The sequence below is a fragment of the Nannospalax galili genome, unplaced genomic scaffold (assembly GCF_000622305.1).
Source record: "Nannospalax galili isolate Female #2095 unplaced genomic scaffold, S.galili_v1.0 scaffold411, whole genome shotgun sequence".
Lineage (NCBI taxonomy): Eukaryota > Metazoa > Chordata > Mammalia > Rodentia > Spalacidae > Nannospalax > Nannospalax galili.
The window spans coordinates 1,039,667-1,048,249 of record NW_008329714.1 but is presented as its reverse complement, the minus strand read 5'-3'; the positions used below and the strand labels follow the sequence as shown (position 1 = coordinate 1,048,249).

The following is an 8,583-nucleotide window of genomic DNA, read 5'->3' as shown; positions in this document are numbered from 1 at the left end:
AGTGAACCCAGAGCCTCTGAGAACCTTCTGTTCCTAGCTGGGGATGCTTATTATACAGCTAATTATGATTTTTAAGGTTTTCAAAGGGTCCCTCTGTGCTTGTGTATGTACACTAGCATTAATCGTTGAATATGGTGATTGCTGCAATGGCCTTCAGCAAGCCTGTTTCCTCATCCACTTTGCAGGATGAACCCGACTCATCTTGCGAGCAGAAATGAATTCTCTTTGCTTTTCTAGTCACACTCCAAACCCAGGGCCAGCAGTATTTGCAGGGAGTCGGTTGCTGCAGCAAATCCCAACACCTCTGGAGGCCCCCAATTGCGTGTGATCAAAACCCCAAACTCCCGCTGCCTTCCACACCACTCAGCATCAGAACAGCGGCGGCAGAGCGTCCAGAGACACTAGCCTGCCTCTCGGAGGCCTCATCGGAACCAACGGAGCATGCAGTGCTTGTGGGTTCAAATTCTCAATGCGGCCACTTTATTTCCCTCCGCCTCAATGTGCCACTCTAAAACAGAAGAACTAATCAAAACGGCCTGTGTGCGAATTCGCTTTGCACCATAGGCCCCTAGAGCCCCGGCACCTGACGCTTCACGCACACTGGGCTTTCTACTGGAGAGGGCGGGGCCTGGAATCGATCGCTCCGGCATCCTCTAGGCGTCCTCAGGATCAGCCGAGCCTGGAGCCATCGATCGATACCTCCAGTGACTAGGAGGCGGCCTGTGGCGTGTTCGCGCCGACGGAACCAGCCGTCGCCAGCACCGGGGCGACACAGCCAGATCCAAACCTGAGAGGTAGGTTCCTTTGAGCACCGAGGCGCAGGCGGCTCGGGCTCCTTAGCCGCGTGGTGCCCGGGCCGTGAAGGACGGACTGCGCAAGCGCCTCGGTGTAGGACCCGGTGTGGACCTCGTTTTGCGCAGGCGCCCTGGGAGGCCTGGCAGCCGCTGGAGATAGCGCATGCGCTGTAGTTCATTCCCGCGCACCCCACCCCCACCCCCCACGGGTCTGTGGAAAAGCCCCTTGCGCTTAGTGTGCTTCGTGTGCGTCTTAGGGCCGTCTTGGGGCGCATGCGCGAGGCTCGTCTTGCGATTGATTTGCTGTGAGCCTGCGCCGTTCTTGTGTTGCGCCTGCGTAGCTTTGGAAAATGGTTTGTAGTGACTGGTCTCGTTTGTGGTCCGCCTGGAGGTGGCTGCTTCGGACGCGCCTGCGCTAATGGGGCCGAGTGTTAACCCCGCGCGCGGGAGCAGGGGTGGACTGGTGAACACCGCCGGGTCTGCACGTTGCAAACCCGCAGGCGTTGCCCAGCACCTCCCTGCAACCCCCGGCAGCTCCAGACACAGGGCTGCACGCTGCACACCCGCGGCCATCGCCCAGCGCGGGCCCGGCCTCCCTGTAGCTCGGGACACAGCCCACCCGGGGAAAGTGGCATGGCCACCTCAGGCTTGAGACGTGCCGAGAAGCACCGTCGTTGCTGCGAAGTTCGGTTGCCCAGCCCGCCTACCTCCTACCCGACTAGACCAATCGGGAGGGGCGTTAGAGCCGCTGGTCTTTACCAATGATCTGAGAGGATGACTACATGCTTCCTAGAAGGCTGTGTGCTAGGACCTCCAGGAACCTGCCGGGTCTGTGTTCTCAAAGCAACCGAGACCGCTTTCTGTAATGCATTCCGGAAGGTGAATTTAGGAAGTAGGGCTTGAGGCCATCCGGCCTGTTACACGACCTGTTCTTGGGTCCTAGTGCTTGATGTGGGCAGCAGGTCACCTTCGGTAAGGCTCATGTTAGCTCGCTTGATTGAAGGCCAAACGACGAAACCACTCAGGTTAGGTGGCGCTCCCGTTATCTGACACCCTTTTCCAGAAAGGGTGGTTTTTCACACGAACTCATCTTTATTTAAGGGACTTTCAGAGTTTGGTCAACAGAGAAAAGTTTCACAGCCTACATCTAGCCTTTCTCAGAAAGCTGTGCTCTGTGGCCTAAGGCCAGGACTAGTGGCTTCTGAAGGCTGCTTTGCAAGTTCTGGGACAGAAGACCTCCCAGGCAGTTTTCTATAGGCCAAGCCAGCCCTTCAGAAAGCCTTCTGTGGCCAACATGAAGTCTTTAAGATCTGTACCAGATCTGTTGTCTCTGGAAGAACAACGGGTAAAGTGGGGATCCGGGCCATTGAGGCTTTTACATGTGGTCCATGCTTGGGTGACTATAGGTGTAATTTTGCCTAGAGTAACCAGTTTTTATTTTGACCAGGCACTTTAATAACATCCTGGTATAGATGATAACCCATAGTTAACCCACGTACACCTGGCTACTGGAAGACTGTTTTATGCAACTCACAATAAACCCTTTTATGTGGTGCTCTGGGAAACCAATTTAAAGGCCTGTACATGGAAAGTTACATGTGAAAGGCAGATTTACACAACTTACACTTGACTCCCTCATTTGGTTAATGCAGCCTTTTCTAAGGCTGTTCAATGAAGAGTTATAGTAATCCTTTACATAAAGCCAGGTCACAAGGCCACCAGGCTGGCTTCTGGGTCAGATCAGGATGTAGGGAGAACACAGGGATGTTGGTGTGAAGTCTGGACATGTCATAAAAAAAGGCAGATCCAGGGAGTATGTACCTGACCTTCCCCAGAAGACCTGCAAGCTGCTGGTTGCATGAAGGCTATATTTCCAGTCCACACAGCTCCTCTGGAGACTTTGCAGAGCCCAGGAGCACATGTGAAGCTGCTTCCTGACAGTTACTGAATCCTGGTGCTGTCTTATAAAGAAACCATAGAAAATTGATGATAAAACTAAGGCAGAATCTGACTTCACCTGCATCTGACTTGTCTGACCCTCAGAAAAGTCCCACTCTATAAGGAATATTTTTTTGTTTGTTTATCTTTTTTTGAAACAGGATCTCCCTGTAGCCCCAGCTGGCCTGGAACTCACTATGTAGACCAGGCTGGCCTTGAACTCACAGAGATCCACCTGTCTTTGCCTCCCAGGCGCTACAGGCATGTGCCACCACACCCAGCTTAGGAATGTTTTTAAAACCAGTCACAAGCCATTTTGACGTTTTGGTTGTTAGCCTTAGCCATTAATGGCTGTGCCATCTCTCCAGCCCACAAAGCCTGTTGGAAGGATGGAAGTCTGTTGCTCAATACCAGGATAGTGGCTGTTTAAAAAAGGCCGAATCATGAGAGGTTCTGGGAAGGCTGTGGAGGCTGCCTTGAGACTGCTGAAGACAAGCATGCCACTTCACCATGGAAGGTTTCCTCATGCCAGCACAAGGCCCCGTGGATAGCTTGTGTTTCATACCAGTCAGGAGACCTGTCAGAAGCTATTTCTATTAGCCACTGATGCAGACTGACAGCCATTCTGGGGCTGAAACTTGTATATCTGGCTCCTACCTCTGGAAGACTCAGTGTCCACTGTAGCAGACATTCAGTGTTAGATTTAGGAGAACAGAAAAAGGGAAGGGGTTTAAGTTAAGAAGTAAGAACCAGAGCCAGACCTACAACAGGCACAGAAGGTGTTCCTTTACTCAGAGAACACAGCAAAGGGCTGAGGCCTTATCCCGGGAGTCAGGCATCTGCATGGAAGGGAGGGGCAATTTCCACTTTTATAGGACTTCTGCTGTACACAGCTGCAGGAGTTTACTTGGTGCCAGGGTTTTGTGTCTTTGGTTGAGGGTCTTCCTCCCAAGATTATTTTCTCAGGCAGGCGAGCTATCTTGGGCTGCTAAAGGAGACAGGTTGGCTCCATAAACAGTCTTCCTCAGTTCAGGGAGTGACCAGTTGATAAGGCTTGAGCAAGGCCAGGCTGCCAATTTAGGGCCAGTTGGCCACTTTAAAGGATTTATGGTTATATTGCTTTCCTAATTAGCCTCATGGCTCTTTACACATTCTATCACACTGAAGAGCTTCACAGTTTAAAAATGTACTAAAGTGGGGCAGTGATATGGCTCAGTAGGTGAATGCACTTTCTGCCACACCTCAGGGCGAGTTCCATCCCAGGACCCACATGATGGAAGGAGAAAACCAATTCCCACAGTTGTCCTGACTTACACACGCACACACACCATGGTACAAGTGTACCACTGGCAGGTATGTATGGACACATACATAGACGATAAATGTAATTAACAAAACATTTTAATTGCTAAGGCTAGTTTGGGTGGCTGAGAGAAGACTGTTACAGCCAACTTGAGGCTGTTTCCCAGAATGCTCTTTCACATGGTCCCCTCAAAACCATTGGTAAAGTAGTACAGTTTATAAAGACCACCCCAAGGCCACCTTGGGGGGGGGCAAGTGACATATGAGTCACTTTGGAAAACTGGCTTCATAAGGCCTATGTGACCCTAAAAGTGATCGTTTTATTTTTTAAAATATTTATTTTTATTTTATCTGTAGGAGTGTATTGTCTGCATGTGTGTAAGTGCACCTGTGTCATGCAATGCCAACAGAGTCAGAAGAGGGCACTGGATTCCTTTGGAACTAGAGTTACAGATAGTTGTTACCTGCCATATGGGTGCTGGGAATCGAACCTGGGTCTTCTGCAAGAGCATCCAGTGCTCTTACCAATGAGCCATCTCTCCAGCCCAAAAGTAATCATCTCATAAGGCCACCCTGAGACACCAGCATTCAGAGCCCATAGTCTGATTCTAGGGCACGTGTTTATTGCCCATTTGAAACTCTCTGGGAGATCATTTTACAATGCCACAAAGAAACCAGTTTTCAAAACTGTTAATAAGGTCCCAGTAGAAACCATTTTTTTAAAGTAAGGCAAGTGGTCTTTGGGGAGCCCTTCTTGTGGGCCTTTGTGAGAAGCCACAAAGTCCCTGTCTTGTGGATAAGAACATACTAGAACCGGGCATGGTGTTACACACCTTGTGTTACACACCTTTAATCCCAGCACTTGGGAGGCAGAAGCAGAGGCCTGCTTCTCTGTGAGTTCAAGGCCAGCCTGGTCTACATAGAAAGTTTCAGGTCATCTGGGGCTACAGGGAGAACCTGTCTCAAAAAGACCCAGGGCGGGGCAGGGGTGCATACTAGAAGGTTGGGCTGTGAACCACTCTGAGAAAGTTATCAAAAGCCAATGCATATTTATGAATCTTCTAGGAGACTGGAAGTCACCATTCTGTCAGGTTGGGTCACTGGGGTTTGCTAAAGTCCCTCACCTCACTGAGTGAGTGGGGAGTGATCCCCACTGCCTTCTGAGGATTTATGGAGGCTGTTGGATACCACATCCGAGAGTCTCATGGAATGCACTGGGAAGCTGAAGAGCATTCTGGGTAGGGTCTACTTACTGCATAGGCCTCACTGCTCATCTGAAAAGTGCCTGCCATGGCCTTTGATGTGATAAGGAAAAAGTTACAACTAACTGTGTTCTTTTATAATGTCCTGGTAAGCTTAGGCCATTTAAAGTTTCCTCTGTTTTACTCACTGGGTGGACGCCTTGAAAAGAAACTGTGGGATGCTCAGAGATGTTTTATTACTCCGTGGTGGTCTCACTACCCTGAGATGTTTTATTACGATGTTTTATTACTCTGAAGTCTTGAAGCTCTGTGGTGCTTTCCACTCCCTCTGTCCGACTGTTGATAAAGATGTAAAAACTAAAAGAATGGAAAGTTCACCAAATGGTTTAATGAGGCACCTGGTCCAATTAGCCCAAGAAAAGTGTAGATCAAACATGTCAGAAATCTAAACTTCTGCTGATGATATCTGAATTTGTAAACTGAAATGACCATTTGACCAGGTTTCAGCCCAGTTGCCCTAGCCTGGTTGTGAATCAAAGGGTAGCAAATGCCCTGACCCATGCCTGGAATATCTACTTTGAAAACTAGGTTAGCTGAGTGAACTCAGGAAGGAATTTCCTGAGATAACATGGCCCAACATTGAAGAAACATAGGGCCAGGTGCTAATCATAAAATAATGACAAAAAATTGACTATAAAAATCCTCATCTGTACTTCGGATTGGGGCCCCAGAATCTAATAAGCCTTTGTTGCTTACTGGGACGTCATGCATGAGCAGGAATAAAGAAGCTTTCCGACTCTCTCCTGCCTGAATACTTGGTCTCTTTGCTGTTTGAAGTATTTTTCCATAACAGGAGGCACACTAGACAGCTTCTCTAAAGCACTGATACTGCATGTGGGAAAGGCCAGAGATCAGCTATATTTTAAGCCCTGATTCAGCATGAGTGATTGCTACAGGAGTCTGGGCAAGTCATTTCATTTCTTCTTAACCTTAGTTTCTTCATCAGCAAAGCAGGAGGATGAGGAAATTATCTGAGCCCTGCCCACCTCAGTATGCTGAGGAACAAACCTGGAGAAGAGTGTTTGGAAAGCACAGTGCATGTTGGGCCTAAGAACCACTCTCAGGCTGTTTCTGCTGCTGTAGGAGCCCTGAAGAGGACTGAGATAACCACCAAGAAAGCTCTGTCCTTACTCCTTGTGAAGTGACAGGGTTTTTACCATCTGTATATAGGAAGCATAATCCCTTCCTCAGAGTCTCTTTGTAATTAACTGGGCTCCTCAGCTGCATCACCTGTTGGCTGATACTCTGTGGCTCAGTTCCCAGACCCTACACGATCTGATTCTGAAGGCTGACTATTGAGTTTGAAGCCTCCTCTTCCTACCACTTTGCTAGCTATGTGGCTTCCGATGTGCAATTCCACTTCCCTGCTTCAACTTCCCTTTCTGCAAAGTGGGAGTAATGTAAGAGTGATAGCTAAAGTGCTGGAGCATTCCTGGCTCACAGTCAATGCTTTATGAGGATGTTAGCTTTGCAGATTCACCCTGAGGGTTAAATGAGGTGTTGGGTGTTGTGCTCTCACCACCCTGCTGGAGAGGACAGTGAACAAAGAGGTGCACAGAATAGAGTTGGGCTGTCTAGCCGGCTTCACAGACCACCTCTAGCAGCCTTCCTCTGTTCTTACCTCCCGCCCTCTGCTTACTTCACCGTATGTCTCAGGCTGAAGGGAGTTGTGCTGTCCTGTTCTATGGGAGCCGTCAGCTGAGTCCTGGGTGCCATGGTTCAAATGTGTCTTGACAAATCCATGTGTTGGAAACTTGGCCCCAGTCCAGCAGTGTTGAGCAGTGCTGGGCTCATGAGGGCTCTGTGTTCATGGATGGAGTAGTCTACTTGACAGGTTATACAGGGTATGGGTTAGTTATCACCAGAGTGGCTCTGTCATAAAAGTCAATGTGGCCCTCTCTCAAAAGCCCCCTTGCCATGTGTTCCTCTGAATCTTCAAGAAGGTCCTCACAAGTTGCTGGTCGGTGACTCTTGATTCCTAGCCTCCAGAACCTTAGCTAGATAAACCTCTATTTCTTAATGAATTAGCCAGTCTGCAGAATTCAGTTAGAGCAACAGAAATTGCCCTAAGTGGCATATGGAAATTGGCATAATAGGACTCAGGGTGTCCCTGAAATTCAGATGGGGTGCAAATCAGATCTGATACTGCATGGGGGGTTATAAATGCAGCAACTTAATTAGGACCTGTTTCCTGGGCCAGGCATGTGGGTGTGGCTTAGCTCAGTCCTCTATGTTAGAATCCATTAAGGGGCTCTGGTCCTGTCTAGGCTTAGCTCTTGTATGAAGATCAGGGACCTAAGTCCCCAAGTTCTGTTGGCAGAATTCCACAGGGGAGGAGGGGTTGGGGGTGGTTAGGAGCTACTAGACACAAGGCCACTGTTCCTTGCTTGCTGTTGACCCATCTCATTACTTTGTCATGTGCCCTTTCCAGTGTGGTCATATGCACCATTAACACATACTAGCTGACTGGTCAGTAGCAATGCCAGCTGCAGGATCATGCGGTCTAATCACAGAATTAGTCCCATGGCTGCTCCCAGTGCCAGTGGCTGCCTCTTCTCTTGCTGCTGTAGTAAGTTACCACAAACACAGTGGCTGTAAACTGTTTGCACAGACTTCATACCTTGTGGGTCTGAGGAGGTAGAGTCAAGGGCTGACCTGGGTCCTGCTGGGCTGAAATCAAGGGCTCAGAAGGGAGGCCTTCCTTCCTGAAAGCCTGAGGAAAGAATCTTGTTCCTTTGCTTTTTCTCAGCTTCTGAAAGTTGCTGTGTTCCTCTCAGCTTGTGGCAGGTTCCGGAGTCATCAAAGCCAGCAGCCTTGCATCTCTGACCAGCTCTGACTTTAGCCAGAAGTGATCCTTCTAATGTAAAACATGAGCCACCCAGATAACCCTGCATAATCCTTCATCTCAGGGTCTTTGATCTCAGTCGCGCCTACACAGTCCCTTTTGTCCTGTTAGGTAACAGAATCACTGTTCAAGGGATTGGGATATGAATGCTGGTAGAGGGTTGGCAGCCTTGCATCTCTGACCAGCTCTGACTTTAGCCAGAAGTGATCCTTCTAATGTAAAACATGAGCCACCCAGATAACCCTGCATAATCCTTCATCTCAGGGTCTTTGATCTCAGTCGCGCCTACACAGTCCCTTTTGTCCTGTTAGGTAACAGAATCACTGTTCAAGGGATTGGGATATGAATGCTGGTAGAGGGTTGTTACTAAAAGTAATAATAGGCCGGGCTTTAATCCCAGCACTCGGGAGGCAGAGGCAGATGGATCTCTGTGAGTTCAAGG

At 49.1% G+C, this 8,583-nt stretch overlaps 1 protein-coding gene across 2 annotated transcripts in view; it reads left to right on the top strand.

The window, feature by feature from the left end:
• Window positions 1–597: 597 nt before the first annotated feature.
• Window positions 598–8,583, top strand: part of Kdm8 (lysine demethylase 8) — a 20,693-nt gene continuing 12,707 nt past the window's right edge. The window contains exon 1 of one of the 2 annotated variants that reach the window (XM_008841737.3): window positions 598–794. The gene's annotated coding sequence lies outside the window, so the exon portion shown is untranslated. The remainder of the gene's footprint in view (window positions 795–8,583) is intronic. The other variant, XM_008841731.3, reaches the window with a different exon arrangement.